This window comes from Mobula hypostoma, chromosome 27, assembly GCF_963921235.1.
Source record: "Mobula hypostoma chromosome 27, sMobHyp1.1, whole genome shotgun sequence".
NCBI lineage: Eukaryota > Metazoa > Chordata > Chondrichthyes > Myliobatiformes > Myliobatidae > Mobula > Mobula hypostoma.
The window spans coordinates 29,463,290-29,483,349 of NC_086123.1; the positions used below are offsets into that span (position 1 = coordinate 29,463,290).

The 20,060-nt window shown below is 40.8% G+C and overlaps 1 long non-coding RNA gene across 1 annotated transcript in view; it reads left to right on the forward strand.

Annotated features, from left to right (window-relative positions):
* Positions 1 to 17,188, forward strand: part of LOC134338453 (uncharacterized) — a 44,230-nt gene extending 27,042 nt beyond the window's left edge. Inside the window, exon 4 of the long non-coding RNA XR_010016229.1 lies at positions 17,040 to 17,188. This is a non-coding gene — a long non-coding RNA (uncharacterized LOC134338453). The remainder of the gene's footprint in view (positions 1 to 17,039) is intronic.
* Positions 17,189 to 20,060: the final 2,872 nt, after the last annotated feature.

Below are 20,060 nucleotides of genomic sequence, written 5' to 3' on the forward strand. Positions count from 1 at the left end.
AGTTAAGAGAGGCGGGACTGCGCAGGCGTGTGACGTCGGGCAGTGAAGAGCGTAAGATTTAAAAGGAACAGAGCCTTATACAGTGGGCAGCGAAGTGAGCCGGGAGCAGAGTGAAGGCCTAAGGGCTTTGGCTCAACGGGCTTAGACGGGAACGGGCGAGGTGAAGAAGGTTTGGTTTTCAATTTTTCCTGTTAGTTGAGGAAAGGGGGTAAGTATGAGTGTGAGGGTAGCTTGTTGTTCTCGGTGTCGGATGTGGGAGGCCCTGGAGTCTCCCAGCCTCCCGGACGTCCACATCTGTGCCAGGTGCGCTGAGCTGCAGCTCCTAAAGAACCGTGTTAGGGAACTGGAGCTGCAGCTCGAACACCTTCGTCTGGTCAGGGAGAGTGAGGAGTTGATAGAGAGGAGTTACAGGCAGGTGGTCACACCGGGGCCAGGGGAGGCAGACAAGTGGGTCACGGTTAGGAAGGGGAAGGGGAAGGTCAGGTACTAGAGAGTACCCCACTGGCTGTACCCCTTGACAATAAGTACTCATGTTTGAGTACTGTTGGGGGGGACAGCTTACCCGGGGGAAGCGACAGTGGCCGTGCCTCCGGCACAGAGTCTGGCCCTGTAGCTCAGAAGGGTAGGGAAAGGAAGAGGAGGGCAGTAGTAATAGGGGACTTGATAGTTAGGGGGTCAGATAGATGATTCTGTGGATGCAGTCAGGAGACCCGGATGGTAGTTTGCCTCCCTGGTGCCAGGGTCCGGGATGTTTCTGATTGCATCCAAGATATCCTGAAGTGGGAGGGTGAGGAGCAAGAGGTCATGGTACATATAGGTACCAATGACATAGGTAGGAAAAGGGAAGAGGTCCTGAAAGGAGAATATAGGGAGTTAGGAAGGGAGTTGAGAAGAAGCACCGCAAAGGTAGTGATCTCAGGATTACTGCCTGTGCCACGCGACAGTGAGAGTAGGAGTGGAATGACGTGGAGGATAAATGCGTGGTTGAGGGATTGGAGCACGGGGCAGGAATTCCAGTTTCTGGATCATTGGGACCTCTTTTGGCGCAGGTGTGACCTGTAAAAAAAGGATGGGTTGCACTTGAATCCTAGGGGGACCAATATCCTGGCAGGGAGATTTGAAAAGGCTACTAGGGAGACTTTAAACTGGAATGGTTGGGGGGTGGGAATCAAATTGAAGAGACTAGGAGAGAGGAGGTTAGTTCACAAATAGAGAAAGCTAGTAGACAGTGTGTGAGGGAGGAAAGGCAGAGGACAGAGAATGGGAGCACTCAGACTGAAGATGTAGGGGAGAAGGAAGAAAAAGATAACAAAGTTGTTTGCACCATTAGGGATAAACAGAGAGTAAAAGGTGGAGAGTTTCTTAAATGCATCTATTTTAATGCTAGGAGCATTGTAAGAAAGATGGATGAGCTTAGAGCATGGATTGATACCTGGAAATATGATGTTGTAGCTATTAGTGAAACATGGTTGCAGGAGGCGTGTGATTGGCAACTAAATATTCCTGGATTTCGTTGCTTCAGGTGTGATAGAATCGGAGGGGCAAGAGGGGGAGGTGTTGTATTGTTTGTCAGAGAAAATATAACAGCGGTGCTTTGGCAGGATAGATTAGAGGACTCGTCTAGGGAGGCTATTTGGGTGGAATTGAGGAATGGGAAAGGTGTAGTGACGCTTATAGGGGTGTATTATAGACCACCTAATGGGGAGCAAGAATTGGAGGAACAAATTTGTAAGGAGATAGCAGATGTTTGTAATAAGCACAAGGTTGTGATTGTGGGAGATTTTAATTTCCCATACATTGACTGGGAAGCCCATTCTGTAAAAGGGCTGGATGGTTTGGAGTTTGTGAAATATGTGCAAGATAGTTTTTGGCAGCAATACATAGAGGTACCAACTAGAGAAGGGGCAGTGTTGGATCTCCTGTTAGGGAATGAGATAGGGCAGGTGACGGAAGTATGTGTTGCGGAGCATTTTGGGTCCAGTGATCACAGTACCATTAGTTTCAATATAATTATGGAGAAGGATAGGACTGGACTCAGGGTTGAGATTAGCTTGGAGAAAGGCTAACTTTGAGGAGATGTGAAAGAATTTAGAAAGAGTGGATTGGGACAATTTGTTTTATGGGAAGGATGTAATAGAGAAATGAAGGTCATTTAAAGGTGAAATTTTGAGGGTACAGGATCTTTATGTTCCTGTTAGGTTGAAAGAAAAGGTTAAAAGTTTGAGAGAGCCATGGTTTTCAAGGGATATTGGAAACTTGGTTCAGAAAAAGAGAGGGATCTACAATAAATATAGACAGCTTGGAGTAAATGAGGTGCTCGAGGAATATAAAAAATGTAAAAAGAATCTTAAGAAAGAAATTAGAAAAGCTAAAAGAAGTTATGAGACTGCTTTGGCAAGTAAGGTGAAAATAAATTCAAAGGGTTTCTACAGTTATATTAATAGTAAAATGATAGTGAGTGATAAAATTGGTCCCTTAGAGAATCAGAGTGGACAGCTATATGCGGAGCCAAAAGAGATGGAGAAGATTTTGAACAATTTCTTTTCTTCGGTATTCACTAAGGAGAAGGATATTGAATTGTGTAGGGTAAGGGAAACAAGAGGGGTAGTTATGGCAAGTATGTTGATTAAAGAAGAGGAAGTACTGGCGCTTTAAAGGAATATAAAAGTGGATAAGTCTCCGGGTCCAGACAGGATATTCCCTAGGACCCTGAGGGAAGTTAATGTGGAAATAGCAGGGGCTCTGACAGAAATATTTCAAATGTCATTAGAAATGGGGATGGTGCCAGAGGATTGGCGTATTGCTCATGTTGTTCCATTTTTTAAAAAGAGTTCTAAGTGTAAACCTGGCAATTATCGGCCTGTGAGTTTGACATCAGTGGTGGGTAAATTGATGGAAAGTATTCTTAGAGATGGTATATATAATTATCTGGATAGACAGGGTCTGATTAGGAACAGTCAACATGGATTTGTGCGTGGAAGGTCGTGTTTGAGAAATCTTATTGAATTTTTTGATGAGGTTACTAGGAAAGTTGACGAGGGTAAAGCGGTGGATGTTGTCTATATGGACTTCAGTAAGGCCTTTGACAAGGTTCCACACGGAAGGTTAGTTAGGAAGGTTCAATTGTTAGGTATTAATATCGAAGTAGTAAAATGGATTTAGCAGTGGCTGGATGGGAGACGCCAGAGAGTAATGGTGGATAACTGTGTGTCAGTTTGGAGGACGGTGTCTAGTGGTGTGCCTCAGGGATCTGTACTGGGTCCAATATTGTTTGTCATATATATTAATGATCTAGATCATGGGGTGGTAAATTGGATTAGTAAGTATGCATATGATATTAAGATAGGTGGAGTTGTGGATAATGAAGTAGGTTTTCAAAGCTTGCAGAGAGAGTTAGACCACTTAGAAGAGTGGGCTGAAAGATGGCAGATGGAGTTTAATGCTGATAAATGTGAGGTGCTACATTTTGGTAGGACTAATCAAAATAGGACATACATGGTAAATGGTAGGGCATTGAAGAATGCAGGAGAACACAGGGATCTAGGAATAACAGTGCATAGTTCCCTGAAGGTGGAATCTCATGTGGATAGGGTGGAGAAGAAACCTTTTGGTATGCTGGCCTTTATAAATCAGAGCATTGAGTATAGGAGTTGGGATGTAATGTTGAAATTGTATAAGGCATTGGTAAGGCCAAATTTAGAGTATTGTGTACAGTTCTGGTCACCGAATTATAGGAAAGATGTCAATAAAATTGAGAGAGTACAGAGGAGATTTACTAGAATGTTGCCTGGGTTTCATCTCCTAACTTACAGAGAAAGGTTGAATAAGTTGGGTCTTTATTCTTTGGAGCGTAGAAGGTTGAGGGGGACTTGATAGAGGTATTTAAAATTATGAGGGGGATAGATAGAGTTGATGTGGATAGGCTTTTTCCATTGAGAGTGGGGGAGATTCAAACAAGAGGACATAAGTTGAGAGTTAAAGGGCAAAAGTTTAGGGGTAACATGAGGCGGATCTTCTTTACTCAGAGAGTGGTAGCTGTGTGGAACGAGCTTCCGGCAGAAGTGGTTGAGGCAGGTTCGATGTTGTCATTTAAAGTTAAATTGGATAGATATGTGGACAGGAAAGGAATGGAAGGTTATGGGCTGAGTGCAGGTCAGTGGGACTAGGTGAGAGTAAGAGTTTGGCATGGACTAGAAGGGCCGAGATGGCCTGTTTCCATGCTGTAATTGTTATATGGTTATAATTGGAGATCACCAAGCGCTGGCAGTGACCTCATGGAGCAGGATTAATAGTTATTTTATTTTTCGAGTGATTTCTGTTGAAAAGTGAGCCAATCTGCCTGTGAGGAGAAATTCAGATTTTCTGAAATTTCCCATACTTAATAGCAACATTATACTGAAGACCAGGTTCATTTCTGACCTTGGATACTCTGCACAAAGTTTGCACATCTTCCCTGTAAGCACTTGGGTTTCTTCCAGTACTCTCTGCACTATGGTTTCCAGTATATCAGCAACTTTATTGGTGTACATCCTGCACTTCATATGGAACTCGAAATTTCATCAGTTTTGCTAGAAATTTCTACCCTGCTCTCACCTCAAAATGTCCCATCTCTAAGTCTTCCCTTTCTGCATCCCTGTCTCCACCTCAGGGACAGGCTAGTCATTAACATCCACTACAAATGGTAGCTGTGTGGAACGAGCTTCCAGTATAAGTGGAAGCTTATATGGTTAGAAGCTTATAAGGTTAAGGTAGGTTCGATGTTGTCATTTAAGGTTAAGTTGGATAGCTATATGGACAGGAAATAAATGGAGGGTTCTGGGCTGGGTGCAGGTCGATGGGACTTGGTGAGAGTAAGCGTTCGGTATGGACTAGAAGGGCCAAGATAGCCTGTTTCCGTGCTGTAATTGTTATATGGTTAAACCCACAACCATACGATCATAACTCCTCCCACCCTGCATCCTATAAGGCTTTCTTTCCATTTTCCCAGTTCTTCTATCACTGTAAAAAAAAATGACTGATTGATTAGACTTTCTACAGGAGCTTCAGAAATGAATGCTGTGTTCTTGAACCATGGCTTTCCCTCCACCCCATGGCCAGAATTTTTGACTGCACTTCATCTCTCTTCTACGTCTCTATTCTCAACCCCTCTCTTCCTCAACAGAGCAAGAATAGAGTGCCCTAATCTTTATTGCCCAATAATAATGTTCACATTTTTGTTGTAGCTTCCACCCTATCTGCCTCTGCAATCGTTAATAATCCTTTGCAATTTCTATCAGCTCCAACAAGATCCTATCACCTACTCTAATCCCTCTGCACCCGTGGCCACGTGCTAGGCAGAGCTCTAATACCATCTACAAATTCACAGACGAAACCACTGTGGGTGGTTATGTGTCAGCATAACACATGAGGCCGAACATGTGATTTGAGTGGTGCTGCAATAGCAACCTCATGTTTGAGATTCCCACCTGCTGCAGGCAGGCTTCAATTATACCCATGACTAAGAAGAACATGGTAACCTGCCTCAGTGACTATCATCTAGTAGCACTTACATCCGCTGTGATGAAGAGTTTAGAGAGGTTAGTGGTGAAACATATCAACTCCTGCCTGAGAAACAACTTGGATCCACTCCAATTTGCTACCAGCACAATGGGTTCACAGCAGATGCTATTTCATTGACTCTTCACTCAACCCTGGAACATCTGGACAGCAAAGATGCATATATCAGGATGCTCATTATTGACTACAGCTCAGCAAACAATACTATGATCCCCTCAAAACTAATCAATAAGCTTCAAGACCTTGGCCTCAGTATCTCCTTGTGCAATTGGATCAATTTCCTTACTTGCAGACCCCACTCAGCTCAGATTGGCAACATCTCCTCCACAATCTCCATCAGCACAGGTGCACCACAAGGCTGTGTGCTTAGCTTCCTGCTCTATTCTATACTTATGACCGTACAGATCCAATGCCATATTTAAGTTTGCTGACAATACCACTGTCACTGGCTGAATCAAAGGTGGTGACTAATCAGCATATTGGAGGGAGATTGAAAATCTGGCTGAGTGGTGCTACAACAACCTCTCACTCAATGTCAGCAAGACCAAACAGCCGGTTATTGACTTCAAGAGGAGGAAATTACTCATCAGGTGATCAGAGGTGGTGAAGGTCAGCAACTTTAAACTCCTTGCTGTTATCATTTTAGATTGGATTATGAGGACACTCAGTCCTCGTTTATTGTCATTTAGAAATGCATGCATTAAAAAATGATACAATGTTCCTCCAGGAAGATATCACAGAAACACAGGACAAACCAAGACTAAAACTGACAAAACCACATAATTATAACATACAGTTATAAAGCAAAGCAATACCGTAATTTGATAAAGAGCAGACCATGGGCACGGTAAAAAAAAAAGAGGAACTGTCCTGTGCCCAGTACGTATGTACAATGAAAGCACTGCTCTCTTCTCACTGCTGCCATCAGAGATGCACACCACCAGGTTCAGGAAAAGTTATTTTCTCTCTACCATCAGCCTCTTGAACCAGTGAGGATAACTACACTCAACTTCACTCACCTCATCACTGAACTGTTCCCACAACTTATGGACTCACTTTCAAGAACTCTTCATTTCATGTTCTTGAAATTGCTTGCTTGCTTGTTTGTTTATTTATTTATTCATTCATTCATTTATTCATTCATTCATTCATTTTTTTTTAGTATTTGGCAGTTCGTTTTTTTTGCACATTGGTTGTTTGTCTGTCCTGTTTGGTGTGGTCTTTCACTGATTCTATTGTGTTTCTTGGATTTACAGAATATGCCCATAAGAAAATGAATCTCAGTATTGTATATGGTGACATATATGTATAATAAATTAATTTAAAACTTCGAATATCAATAAAACCAAGGAACTAATGTTGATGTCAGAAATGAGAACCTGGGAGATCACGTTACATTCTCATTGGTGGTTCAGAGGCAGTCAGGGTAAACAGCTACAAATTCTGATGACCTTTCCTGAGCCCACCACATCATGAAGGTATGCTAGCACCTCTTCTTTCTTAGAGGTTTAAGGAAATTTGCCATTCACCAAATACACTAACAAACTTCTACAGATGGACTGTTTAAAGTATCCTGGTTAGTGCTTCACGTCGACACAAGAGACAGAAGTATCCTGGCTGGTTGGTTGCATCATAGTCTGGTGTGACAATTCCAATGCACAGGAAAGCAAGAGGTGGCAGAGAGTTGTGGACAGAGCCCGGTCAATCATGACACAGACCTCTCCACAACTGAGGTGCTGTCTCAAGGCCGCATCTGTTATCAAGAATGCCCACATCTGAGTCATGCTCTTATCTCACTAGTACTGCCAGGCAGGAGGTACAGAGGCCACACCACTAGGTTTAAGAACAGATGCTTTCTTATAACCATCCGGCCTTTGAATCAATCTGCACAACCCAAATGGTACCATGGCCATGGAACATTAGGGATCACCTGTTACAGTTCACAGACCTGTCTCTGATTGTGTCCTTTTATTCCTAATGCCTTGTTTTGGCAGCCCTATTTTCTCTCTCTCTCTTCATCATCTTGTATAATTTATTTTCTGTGTGTTGTCTGTACCGACCTGCCTATGGTGCTGCTGCAAGCAAGTTTTCATTGTACCTGTACCTCACCACACTTGTGCTCATAACCAACAGACTCAACTAGAGGACTTGGGGATTTATTTATTCTGGTAATTTATCAATATTTCTGGCCTTGCACTGTATTGATGCATCAAAACAACAATCTCATGTTTTTAGTGATAAAAATCTAGTTCTCATTCTGGTTTGAGCCATATTTCTCTTGCCATTCAACATTTTGAAGGATTTCTTCATTTGTGACTCCCTGGTCTACCCTTTCATTCCATCTAGCCACTGTCTGTAGTACAGCACTTTCCTATACAGCCACAAGGAATGCAATATTTGTCCTTTAACCTCTTCCCTTCCCACCATTTAGGGACCCAGCACTTCTTCCAGGTGAAGCAATGATTCACTTGCTCTACTTCCAATTGAGTGAAATAGTGTTCATAAAATGGTTGTCTTTACAATGGAGAAACCAGGGGTAGATTGGGTAATGGCTTTATGAATTACCTGTATTCTGTCCACAGGGATAGCCCTGGCTTCCTACTCCTTGCCACTTTGATTCACCATCCTACTTTCCCTCTGACCTATCTGTTTCCTCCTACACTGTTTGAGGAACCACACCTATTCTTCCATCTGGACACGTTGCAGCCTCCAAAGTTCAAAACAGAACTCTCTAATTTTATGTACCTTGCCCTTTCTTTCTGTCTTTATCAGAACCAGCTCTTTCCGTCAGTTGCTCATCTGCAATTTCTTTTTGGTTCAGATTTTTTTTTGCCCCACTATACATAATACAGACAAAGTAGTGTAATGTACTTCTGCTATATTGGATTTGGCTCACCCTCTTCAAGAGAAACCATGTTCTACCAATTACTCCCCACCTTCTCTGCTACTGAAAACTAATTTGCTTTTGTTTTCTCTATGCCAGTATTGACCTAAGGTCTCAAATCTGAAATATTTACATTGTCCACAGTTGCTGCCTGACCTGCTGAATATTTTCTGTTTTTATCACATTTTCTTTTAAAATTCCTATTGCTGCTTTTGAGAGTCTGATATACCCCAAATTGTTTCCTATTACACAATAATAACATTAAAAATGTACTCTACTGATTGTAATGTATTTAGCGACTGGCTGCTGCTTAGTTGTAAATCTTCTTTTATAAATAATTCGTGTGCACTACAATTAAATACCAAATTGCTGACTTTTGTGACAAAATGATTGATGTAGTAAGGAGAGTTTTCTTCCTTTGTTCTGATCATTATTGAATTTCACTTCTTATGTGTACAGCAATTTGCTGACTCTTCATTGCCATCATGATCAAACTTTATCCTGTTTTTAATCAAAGTTGTAGTTGTTTACCTTTACCAGAATTCCCAGCTCTATTCTGTTGCACCTAATGTAAACACTTCCAGTGCTCCTCTGATTTACACTGAAAAAATTACACTTAAATATGACTTTAATCTTAATTTTGTGACAAATTAAACACTACTAGTCTTGTTTTCTCTATTAACTTCTCATCTTTATTGTTCGGCTCCTTGTCCTTAATTACATATTAGAATACCATGATTCCTACCAATGCACTGCCTTTTGATCATTTTTGTCATTGCATATAGCACCTTAAAGCAGAAAATTGTTTTCTATGTATTGCCTTGAGGGTCTTCTAAGTTTCCACCTATAACATCAGAAAAGCCTTCTTGAATCATCTTCGGTGACTCCGTGAAGGAATCTATCGATTTCTTCCACTTTCATGGGTTTTACAATGATGCAAGGGTTGAAATTGCTCTCACTGTCCTGACATATGGCCAATAGTTTGTCAGTTTTGTTTTCTCTGTGGATATTTTTCACTGTGTGATCTTTACGATATGGACATCCACAGACTGAAGAACTCTCACCAAATTCTTCTTTGAACTTTGGTATGCGGCATGTATCTTGGTACTGACTAAGAGGTAGAGTAAATTCAGGAAGGATTGGTTTTTTGTTGTAATATTTTGTTCTTTCCCGATTTTCTTTCTGGATTGTGCCCTGAAACAATGTTTTAATCATTTTTGACACCAATTTGTCACAGTATGGATTTGCCCAGGAAATATGGAAATTGCAGGTATTTTCAGTTTCTTCATCAGACTGATCATTTGTATCCGGTTTCCAGAATGATTGGTATCTATTACAGTTAATTGGCATCAGGTTTGAATATGGTTCCCAGCACATCAATGTGGACCTGCATGGATATGCACAGTCTTTCCTAAGCCTCGGATGGTCCTTCTTGTGAAAACTGTAACTTGGTCCAATAGCTTCAGCGCGCCCTCCATTCCTGAGCATCTCAGAAAATTCTTCCATTGTTCTTTCAAAAAGTGATCAGGCAAACTTAGGGTGTCCTTTATCTTACTCACCCCTTCCAAATGTTATTTGAGTTTCTCAACTGCCTTCATACATTTTAGTTGCTGTTCTTCTAACACTTGCATTTTATAATGGATTGGATAAGAAACATGAAATTTTAATAAGTTCACAGTGCAACTTAAACTATAATAATTTTTCCAAGTTTGTACAGTCTTTATATTATGTCACCTAGCTGTGTAAGTGTATTATACCTTGTGACATCACATCGATTTTACACATCACAACACTTAGCTTTCTGCCTTATTGGTAGGACTGAGACCAAATTTACATTTTGTTTTGGATTGAACACACATAGAAAACCCTCATTTTTGTTTTGTTCTAAGTTTCAGATGACAATGATAAAGGCCACGGAACAATTAATACATATACATGACAGATAAATAGATAACAGAAAAGGGTATAAATAATTTACTTTTTACAATAATATACAACTGGGTGTGAGATACCACCACTTCCTGTTAAATAGCCAGACTGAATATTTGAAAATATTTTTTTGTGAATTTTAAATCACAAGGAACATTTAGAAATAGAAATAAATGTTGATGGAGCAATGTATAAAACAAGAAGAGGAAGAAACTGTGGAACTAAAACAAGAAATTAAACAAGGAGGTATGAAAAAGTGGCACAAATATACCAATTAACACTAATCTCACTAGTTTTGATTTGATAACTATCAGCTATAACTCGATCACCTTTTGGATAATTTAAGGAATTCAGAACAAAAATGCAAAAGCACTCATTGCTAGTGGAATTGTTTGTGTGGGCCTGCAGGGAGATGCACAATCTTTACATGGTCCTTCTTGCTAAGGTTATAGCATAATCCAGTTGCTTCACCACTTCCCCGATTCTTGTGTATCTCAGAAATCTGATTCTCCATTGCTTTTTCAAGAAGTGACCAGGTAACCTTAACGTTTCCCAGCTCATATTGGGGTTATCACTAGATTCATAGAAAAGTACTGCATAGAAACAAGCCCTTCAGAATAAAGTCCTAACTGATTCAATCTTTCCATATAACTCAGGTCCTCCAGACCTGGCAATAACCCTTATAAATTTTCTCTGTACTCTTTCAACCTTAAACTCTTCTCTGGCTTCCAGCCGGGTAAAGGTACAGTACTGATTTTAACCAACATCTCGATGACAAACTCTGCCATCTTCATCAGGGATGATGTCTGGACATGTCTAATCCAGTGGTATATATACCCTGTTGTCCAGCCCTCCTGACTGGTTAGTTTTCATCCAATCAGGTTTTCACTGTCCCATCTTGTTTACGATCGAATTTCAGTTCTTACTTAGAGCAAGGCCTTCTTCTTTGTTAAAATTCTTTTCTTCTAGTTTTATTTCAATGGCTTCTTTCACCAGATGGTTCCAAAAGCCATTGGCATGGCACAATAGTTTTGTGCCACTGAAGTCAATCCCATAGCCATTGCGAATGCGATATTCTGCTACCACCGATCTCTCTGGGTAACCCAAATGGATACACCTCTTGAGCTTCTTGATGCAGGTTTCCACTGTGAATCCCTTCTGGCCATATACACTGCTCCACTTTCACAGGGACTCCTGTAAACACCAGCAGTCCTAAGACCCGGTAGAAAGAACCACTCTACATTGAGACGCGTGATGGTTTCTGAAAGGATTGCCAGGATCTTGAAGAAATACTGGATTAATACCATCCACAAACCCATAAAGAAGTTGGCCCAGATCCCGCTGCAAGCCATGATAGTCTTCTTCGTTGTCCACTACACCTCCAATCTTGGTGTCACCCACAAATCTGTTAATCTATTTAACCACATTATCATCCAGATCATTGATATAGATGACAAACAACAATGGACCCAGCGGTGATCCCTGCAGCACTCCATTTGTCACAGGCCTCCAGTCAGAGAAACAACCACCTATTACCGCTTTCTGGTTTCTCCCACAAAGCCAGTGTCTAATCCAAATTATTACCTCATCTTGAATGCTGAGTGGTTGAACCTTCTTGACCAACCCCCCCATGCCAGACTCCCTCTAAAAACCCCATAAGATTGGCAACCTACCACGCACAACGCCATGCTGACTTATCCTTAATCAGTCCCTGTCTATCCAAACACTTAACTTTCCCACTACTGCTGTCAGATTCACTGGCCTATAATTTCCAGGTTTATTTTTAGAGCCTTTCTCAAACAGCAGAACAACATTGGCTATCTTTCAATCCTCTGGTACCCCATTTGTTGCTAAGGATAATTTAATTATCCTTGCTAGGTTCCACAGCAATTTCTGCACTTGCATCCCGTGGGGTCTGAGGAAACATTTTGTCAAACCCTAGAGATTTATCCACCTTAATTTGCCTTAAGCCTGCAAACACTCCTCCTCTGTAATCTGTATGGAGTGCATGAAATCGATGCCGTTTTGCCTTACTTCTTCAGACTACGTCCATCTCCTGAGTAAATACCGATGCAAAAAAATGCATTTAAGTTCTCCCCCATCTCAAGCGCACATAATTAGATAAATTTGTAATTTGACTTCTTAACAGTTTCTGTTGCAGATAATCTTGTTGTTCTTCTTTCATTCTTTTCCATTTTCGCTCTTCTCTCCTACTCTTCATCTAATTTCCTCTTGCCAAGAAGTATCTACCGCTCTCTGAAGAAAATAAAATTGCCTACATATCCTTTAAACTTCCCCCCTCTCGCCTTAAAGCTATGCCCTTTAGTATTCATTATTTCCAGCCTGAGGGGAAAAAAATCTAACTATCCTACCTATGTCTCTCATAATTTTATAAGCTTTTATCAGGTTGTCTCTCAGCCTCTTACACTCTAGAGAAAACAATCCAAGTTTTTTCAACCACTGCTTATCACTGATACTCTAATCCAGGCAGCATCCTGGTGAAACTACTCTGTATCCTCTCAAAAGCAACCACTGCACCCCCTCCCATCCTTCCTGTAAAGTGGCAATCAGAACTGGTTGCCGTGCACAAGATGTGGCCTAACCAAAGTTTTATACTGATGCAACATAACTTCCTGACTCATTTACTCAGTACCATGATTGATCAAGGAAAGCATGCCATATGCTTTCATTCCCAACCGATTTCCTTGTGTTTCAGGAAGCTATGGACTTCGATGCCTTATTCCCTACTTATATCAATGCTGCTAAGATCCTACAACATACTGTGCTCTTTCTACTTACGTTTGACCTTCCCAAGAGCAGTAACTCACTCTTGTCCTTATTAAGCTCCATCTGCCATTACTCTGGCCACACTTACAACTGATCTATAAACTGCTACAGTTGAAGTCAGAAGTTTACATACACCTTAGCCAAATACATTTAAACTCAGTTTTTCACGATTCCTGATATTTAATCCTAGAAAACATTCCCTGTCTTAGGTCAGTTAGGATCACTACTTTATTTTAAGAATGTGAAATGTCAGAATAATAGTAGAGAGAATGACTTATTTCAGCTTTTATTTCTTTCATCACTTTCCCAGTCGGTCAGAAGTTTACTTTATTAGTATTTGGTAGCATTGCCTTTAAATTGTTTAACTTGGGTCAAACATTTTGGGTAGCCTTCCACAAGCTTCTCACAGTAAGTTGCTGGAATTTTTTTCCATTCCTCCAGACAGAACTAGTGTGACTGAGTCAGGTTTGTAGGCCTCCTTGCTCGCACATGCTATTTCAGTTCTGCCCACAAATTTTCTATCGGATTGAGGTCAGAAAATGATGTCAAGTCTGGTTCATCCTTCGGAGCAATTTCCAAACGCTTGAAGGCACCACATTCATCTGTACAAATAGTACGCAAGTATAAATACCATGGGACCACACAGCCGTTATACCACTCAGGAAGGAGATGCATTCTGTCTCCTAGTGATGAACGCACTTTAGCGCGAAAAGTGCAAATCATCCCAGAACAAGAGCAAAGGACCTTGTGAAGATGCTGGAGAAAGCAGATAGACAAGTATCTATATCCACAGTAAAACGAGTCCTATATCAACATAACCTGAAAGGCTGCTCAGCAAGGAAGAAGCCACTGCTCCAAAACTGCCATAAAAAAGCCAGACTACAGTTTGCAAGTGCACATGGGGACAAAGATCTTACTTTTTGGAGAAGTGTCCTCTGGTCTGATGAAACAAAAATTTTGAACTGTTTGGTCATAATGACCATCGTTATGTTTGGAGGAAGAAGGGTGAGGCTTGCAAGCCGAAGAACACCATCCCAACCGTGAAGCATGGGGGTGACAGCATCATGCCGTGGGGGTGCTTTGCTACAGGAGGGACTGGTGCACTTCACAAAATAGAGGGCATCATGAGGAAGGAAAATTATGTGGATATATTGAAGCAACATCTCAAGGCATCAGCCAGGAAGTTAAAGCTTGGTTTCAAATGGGTCTTCCAAATGACAATGACCCCAAGCATACCTCCAAAGATTGGCAAAATTGCTTAAGGACAACAAAGTCAAGGTATTGGAGTGGTCATCACAAAGCCCTGACCTCAATCCGATAGAAAACTTGCTGGCAGAACTGAAAAAGCGTGTGCGAGCAAGGAGGCCTACAAACCTGACTCAGTTACACCAGTTCTGTCTGGAGAAACGGAACAAAATTCCAGCAACTTACTGTGAGAAGCTTGTGGAAAGCTACCCAAAACATTTGACCCAAGTTAAACAAATTAAAGGCAATGCTACCAAATACTAACGAAGTGTCTGTAAACTTCCGACCGACTGGGAAAGTGATGAAAGAAATAAAAGCTGAAATAAATCATCCCCTCTACTATTATTCTGACATTTCACATTCTTAAAATAAAGTAGTGATCCTAACAGACCTAAGACAGGGAATCCACATCAAAGTTGCTGGTGAACACAGCAGGCCAGGCAGCATCTCTAGGAAGAGATACAGTCGACGTTTCAGGCTGAGACCCTTCGTCAGGACTAACTGAAGGAAGAGTTAGTAAGAGATTTGAAAGTGGGAGGGGGAGGGGGAGATCCAAAATGATAGGAGAAGACAAGAGGGGGAGGGATGGAGCCAAGAGCTTGACAGGTGATTGGCAAAGGGGATTTGAGGGGATCATAGGACAGGAGGTCCGGGGAGAAAGACAAGGGGGGGGGAACCAGAGGATGGGCAAGGGGTATAGTCAGAGGGACAGAGGGAGAAAAAGGAGAGAGAGAGAGAAAGAATGTGTGTATATAAATAAATAACGGATGAAGTACGAGGGGGAGGTGGGACATTAGCGGAAGTTAGAAAAGTCAATGTTCATGCCATCAGGTTGGAGGCTACCCAGACGGAATATAAGGTGTTGTTCCTCCAACCTGAGTGTGGCTTCATCTTTACAGTAGAGGAAGACAGGGAATGTTTTCTAAGGTTAAATGTCAGGAATTGTGAAAAACGGAGTTTAAATGTATTTGGCCCAGGTGTATGTAAACTTCTGACTTCAACTGTATATCTTTTGGCAACCTTCCTTACTATTCACAACTCCACCAATTTTTGTGTTGATCACAAACTTATTAATCCATATTCTCATCCAAATGATTTAGATCCATCAGAAACAAGAGGCCCTAGCATTGGTCTCCATGGAGCACATCACTGGTTACAGAGAAACACCCCTCCGCCACTACCCTCTGTCTTCTATGTCCAAATCAATTTCGACTCCAATTTACTAAGTCTCTGTAGATCACAAGTGTCCTAATCTTCTTGGTTAGCCTGCCACGAGGGAACTTCTCAAATGTGTTACTAAAATCCGCTGTCCTACACTTCTGTTACCGACTCAAAAAAGTTAATCAAATTTTTAAAGACATGACCTCCCATACACGCTGACATCTTTGTCCTACATACGCCCAAATTTTTCCAAATTAAAGTAAATCCTAACCCTATGAATCCACACCAATAGCTTCCCTACTACTGATGTAAGGAACAGTGGCTTCTGTGCTGATCACTGGGACCTCACCTGTGGCTAAAGTGGATACAATGATTGCTGTCAAGGCCTCAGGAATCTCCTCTCTTACCTCTCTCAATAACCTGAGGTAGGTCCCATCAAATTCTAGGGATTTATTCAGCTTAATGTTCCTCAAATAACCAAACACTACCACCTCTCTGATATGAACACGTCCTGGAATATTAGCATACCCCTCTATGATGTCACTATATTGCAAGTTCTTCTCCCTGGTGAATACCAACACAAATTACTCCTTTTTGTACCTCACCCACTTCTGATAACTACAGGCATATACTTTCCTTTCTTTGTCCTTGTGTAGTCCTACCTACTTTCGTTTTTAATGTATACATAAAATGCACATTCCTCCAATCCATTTTACTTAAGGAGTTAGATTAGATTATGAAACACGTAGTCCTATTTTACTGTCATTTAGTAATGCATGCATTAAGAAATGATACAATATTACCAAAATGTAATAGTTAAAGAAGAAATTATATCAAAATAAGCAAACATATCTCAGGGTTTTCATTCTTCTGATGATTTTTTAAAATCTTTCTTACAAATTTTAGCAATTTTAATTATCCAAGAACTATTTTCATGCTGCCCGCTGGAGGGAACAGGGCAGGAATGGTGGTTAAAATTACTGCATGACTAATAATTATGTATTTCCACCATTCTAACTGCCACTAAAGGAGTAAGGAAAACATATTAAAATGGGAACCTGATACATAAATGGAACCTCAATACCATTTTAACATGCTGTGACAAAACTCCTACTTGATACTGAAATTATCAGTTAATTCATATGGGATAGGTCTATCAAAGCTATTGAAGCAATATTGGACAAGATCATTAAGCTTATCTGTAATCTACATATGGGAAGATAATCATGTAAATGTTTAGAACATTGCCAATGAATGTGTAACACCCTGGGAAAGGTTTCACTGCTAATGGAATGGTCTTTCTGTAGAAGCACTGCTAATGTAATGGTCTTTCTGTAGCAGCAGTGTTTGGGTTATGGTTAGAGATAACGGTGCTTTGGAATGTGAGCATCTTGCTGCAAAAGTACATTTGTCAATGAGGGGAGTGCATTTTCGTGTTGTGTGCCTGACACTGAGGTTATCTGGGTTTTTTGTTCAGCGAGAGATGGAGAGAGAAGACTCCAGAAAGGAGAGGCCGTAGACACCAGAAAGGAGTGGACTCGGAGTCGATGAAGCCCAGAGAAATCGATGGAGGAGCAGTGGAAGAGAAACCCTGAGCTCCAACTTGTGCACAGTAGACTGTTTCATTAAAATGGGCCCTTTTCTTTTTGTTTTTCTTTACTAACCCTTTAGTCAAATTAAGAATTATAAAGCTAAATTGTTTAATTGCATATTTTGTACTGTCTGTTATTTTGTGGTACTGATTTGTCACAGGGGAACAAATCACACAGCATCCACACAAACATAAGGTTTTGCACCTCAAATTTCACACATTTGGTGGGGCCAGAGATTGTCTTCCCTAGACTTACACTGCCGACCCAACCTGAGGATTACAAATGTTTAACCAAATTCTGCTCTGAGATTTGACTTCCAATCAGAAAAATGCCATATGCTTTATCAAAGAACACTAAAAATAAACTTCCCAGGAAACACACATTCCTAATGAAACAGAAATCTGTAATATCCTCAGCCTCATATGCTTCAGTTTCTTTGAGATTTTTCTGACTTTCTATCTATCTCTCTCACATCTGTTCACATAACTCTTAGTCATAGTCATAGTCATACTTTATTGATCCCGGGGGAAATTGGTTTTTGTTGCAGTTGCACCATAAATAATTAAATAGTAATAAAACCACAAATAATTAAATAGTAATATGTAAATTATGCCAGGAAATACGTCCAGGACCAGCCTATTGTCTCAGGGTGTCTGCCCCTCCAAGGGAGGAGTTGTAAAGTTTGATGGCCACAGGCAGGAATGACTTCCTATGACGCTCTGTGTTGCATCTCGGTGGAATGAGTCTCTGGCTGAATGTACTCCTGTGCCCAGTACATTATGTAGTGGATAGGAGACATTGTCCAAGATGGCATGCAACTTGGACAGCATCCTCTTTTCAGACACCACTGTCAGAGAGTCCAGTTCCATCCCCAGAACATCACTGGCCTTATGAATGAGTTTGTTGATTCTGTTGGTGTCGTAGAAATTACAAATTGCTAAAATCCATTTTAAAGTTATGCATCTTGATGGAACACAGCAAGAATGATGGTTAAAAACATACTGTGGGCTCATTGCAAGAAACAGAGCACACCATGGGTTGCTATTGATTGAATCCAAATCAAGCAAAAGTACATTTGTCAAATTTATTGTAGCACTCATGATACTACTTAATTAACTTTGCAAGCTTCAGGCTGCCTCTTTGGTTCAATACTCCATTTGACACACCACCCAGCTCCTCCTCTGGGTAACGAACAGATGGTGGTGGAACTTGAGGATCAGAAACCTTGTAAATATCAATGATGGTTCAGAGCTTCAAGGTGCTAGGTGGGTGTCAACATCACCAATAGCTTGTCCTGGTCCAACCACGTAGGCACTGTGGCCAACAAAACATACCGACACTTCTACTTCCTGAGAAGGCTAAGAAAACTTGGCATATCCCCATTGATCCTCATGTATTTTTTTTAGTGCATCATATGAAGCATCTTTTCTGGATGCATCACAGCTTACATGGCAACTGCTCTGCCTGAGACCACAAGAAATTGCAGAGTTGTGGACTTTGGGAAGTCAATCACAAAAACCAGTCTCATCTCTATGGACTCCATCTACACATCTTGCTGCCTGAGAACAGCTGCCAACATAATTAACGAAACCTCTCACCTTAGATATTTTCTCTTCTCCCCCTTTTCATTGAGCAAATGATGCAAAAGCTTGCTAACATGCGCCACCAAACTCCAGTCAAAATTCTTGAATCAGAATACCTCTCATATTCCAAGGGTGATGGCAAATAAATATCATAGATGGTATCACCAAGCTCCAGCTCATACTGATATTACAAAAAAAGACTAGATTAAAGGCCCAAGTTTCAAGTGGAAAGAACTTGACATTTGCAGATTTCACTAGTTTAAGGACAGAGACTGAAACTAGAAATGTTACATTAGAGTGGATGAGGACTACAAAAGGGGAGCATATAATACAAGGGCCATTGATGATTTGTGCCTTAAATAGCCTCTCTGAAATCCTGTGAGATGCCAAGCTGCAAGATAGAGTACTTTATGTGAGGCAAGCGCACACTCTTTACAATTAAAAAACATTCACCTTAGAAGCAGCTGATGTTGACACTAGCACAGGGCTGCAACTCATTGAAATGGTTTCTGTTTTAGATGAACCAGAGACAAAGGGTCACCCCAAGTATTCATTCCTCAGTAATTTGCTAGGCCACTCTAATCAGTGCTCTGCCTGTTGGCACCCAGGATCAAACTTCTACTTTTCAAAAACAGAGATAAGAACTGGAGCAAGCTAGATCCATTATCAAGAGGAGAAAATCTGCAGATGCTGGAAACCCAAGCAACACACACAAAATGCCAGAGGAACTCAGCAGGCTAGGCAACATCTATGGAAAAGAGTACAGTCAATGTTTCAGGCAGAGACCCTTCATCAGGATCAATTATCGAGCTTTCAGCTGCCATTAAAAAATTGATTGTTAATGTTATTGCAACATTTCAATTGTCAGCAATTTCAATTGTACAATCCAGGCCAAGCAAGATAATTAAATGTCCAGGCCCACAAGAGTGCCAGTGGGAATATGTGGAAACACACAAATCTTCATCAGAACCAGATGCAATAAATCACACTAAAAGAATCAGTCTTCCACCGGCTGGGCTGCTGACACAGGTGGTAATTGGTACAGTGAGACATTGTACACCCAGAACAATTAGCACAACTGTATAATTAATAACAATTAATATCATTGTGTAAATAAATCTCCTTTAATATTGATATTCTGCAATTTAAACTAAAATCCTTTCTTCAAAATCATTTCAGCCTATTTCAATTAAATAGCAAGAACAAAAAGGAAAGCTTTGGAAAAACAGGGTGCTGCAAGGTGTAAGTTTCTTTGCATCAATATCTTTTATTTATTGTAGATGTTCAAGAACAAACACATCATAGAGATAATGTTTGTTTATT